Genomic DNA, 2,668 nt, shown 5'->3' with positions numbered 1-2,668 from the left:
CGCACTTCCTTCATGTTTTTCTACAGACCACAACAGCCACCTTAAATGTACGTTATCATATTTCACGCGTCCGCCCACCTCAACCTACTCAGAAATTATGAGCCTTGTCGATGTTGCTGCAAACAGAATTGTGTCACGACGCATTGAAATCAGCCGCTCGTCAATTCAATTTTTTAAAGGGCAGATGGAGTTATTGGTATAATCTTAAAGACTGTTCATTTTCCTTGCTTTCGAAGGAAAAAAAAATCATAATTTATCTTGAATAGGAGTCGAGTTATTTGAGATTGAAGGAGGTGGGGTCGCCTGGTTTCAGAAGTAAAATTTGTGAGAAAATGGCTGCCAAAGTTTGGTGACTTCCTTAGATTAAGAGTCCTTGGAAACTGCAGATTTACATATCTTGTGCCTTTAACCAACTTTTTAAAACATAAAATCCACTCATAAATGTCTTTTTAAATGGACATACAAGGTGTTACCCAAAAATCAAAAATATTGTAAAAAAAATTCTTAAATTGGCCGAAAGAAGTTTTGATTTCTCGGAAATTAAAATTTTGACGAGTGTCTGATTTCACCACGATGCTCCACAATTTGCATCCCCGACAGACCAATCATTTAGAAATAATTTCCGCCTGAGTGTGTCAGTCAAACGTCGTGTATGAATTTTGATTCCAGACGGGAGGCCGGGGGGGGGGGGGGGAGGGGGGGAGGGAGGGAATTTCGATTTTTGATTTTTGTATTTGACGTTTTTTTATGTTTGTGTGTTTTGGAGAAGGTTGTTCCGAAGGAACAAGATAGTATGTCTTATTGTGTGTGTGTGTATGTGTGGGTGTGTGTGTGTGTGTGTGTGTGTGTCTGTGTGTGGGTGTGTGTGTGCGTGTGTGTGTTTGTCTGTCTGTCTGTCTGTCTGTCTGTCTGTCTGTCTGTCTGTCTGTCTGTCTGTCTGACTGTTTGACTGTTCAGTTTTGTTTCTCTTCCTCCTTTACCTAGAAGATCAGGGGTTACTAAAAATGATCCATGATACATCTGCAGCGAAAACAACACTCCAAAGGGGGATGGGGAGGGGGGGAGGGGGGGGGGTGGACTACACAATTTGCAGCAGAGGTTGGTAGGATCTCAACAAATCAAAACAAGCAAGAAAAAAATGACAGCATTTCAAAAAACCCATAACAAAACAAAACTGGAAACACAGAAATGCAAGAGCGTAAAACAAAACTAAGGAGTACACCCTCCCCCCTACCTACAAAAAACCAAACGAAAAAAAACAACAACAAAAAACCAAACATAAAAGAGCATAGATCTAATAAAAACAAAAGGGAGCAAAGAAAAAAACAACATTAGAAACACAAACCAGAAAAAAACCCACGAAAACGAAAAACAAACTAAAAAAAACACCAAACAAACAAGATAAAATGAAAAGTGAGATAAATAGAAAACCGACAAAAAGCCACATACAACGCCACCCCCTCCCCCCCCCCCCCTCCCTACTCCACACTCAAGACAAAACTCTCCAAAATAACCCTCAAGCAAAAGCTAAAGTAGAACTATGTCAAAATTTCCTTCCATAATAATTTATCAGCTTGACGAATGAAGCATAAGGGAAATGAATATTCCGTGTTTCAATTGGATGTTCTTTAGAGCGGCGAGCACTTATAAAATAAAGAACTCTTGTTCAGAAGTGTTGCTGTTGGGTTGAAGGGATAGACCTTGCTGCACTCTTGATTTTATTTGTATCTGGTCTTTTCAGTTAGTGTAGCACTTTAATTACAGTTACATTGGATATCCATTTAATGGAAGAGTACTCAGTTGATTCTGCGTATTTTGGACTTGGTCTTACGTGTATTTATTTTGGTCTTTTCACTTCAGTAGGTATAACGCTTGTATTTAAGTTACACTTGGGTATACATCTAATGGAACAGTATTCAGAATTTGATGCTGCGTAATAAGATAGTTCTGGTCGGTAACCATGACATCTGCGTAAAACATAATTTCGTTATAGATCTACGCATTAAGTTGCCTAAACAAGTAATATTATTACGCCTAAAACTGGTTTTCACATAGGCCACGGTATTGCAGTATTTGAATATACATGATTTCTAAATGACATTTCAAATACACCCGTTATGCCTCTATGACTAAAGGCACACACTGATGTCAAAACTGTGTCCTTGCCTCTTGCGTCATAAGCATTGAAGTGTATCGAAATAGCAAACTTTCTTTGACAGGCGTAAACAATTCACAATATAAGCTGAGGAAGATGCTTGCTGCTTCCTTTTTAACTCTTTGAATACGCACCACTTTCCCCTTTCCCTTTACCCTGTGACAGGTTCGAGCCTTGGTTCGGACACGGATCTTTTTCGACCCCTCCTGCCCACCCAGCAGTAATGGGTACCTGATTTCGAGTTGGGGAAGTAAACGCGGCGTGGAAAGGAACTGGCCACCCTACCTCAATATGCCAAAGGCCCAGGAAGTTGTCTCACTAACAAGACAATCCTGAATGTCTGGATCAGATGCGGGAACAACTTTACTTTACATACACTCACCATTTTTTTCTATAACAACAGCAACAACAACAACAACAACAACAACAACAACAACAACAACAGCAACAACAATTCTGGCTGCAGAGATACCCTGCTACAAAGGTCCAGCGGTAGCATCTCTTTGGGGAAGA

Source organism: Aplysia californica, unplaced genomic scaffold (assembly GCF_000002075.1).
Source record: "Aplysia californica isolate F4 #8 unplaced genomic scaffold, AplCal3.0 scaffold00070, whole genome shotgun sequence".
In the NCBI taxonomy this organism is placed as follows: Eukaryota; Metazoa; Mollusca; class Gastropoda; order Aplysiida; family Aplysiidae; genus Aplysia; species Aplysia californica.
Note: the sequence above shows the minus strand (reverse complement) of the source record.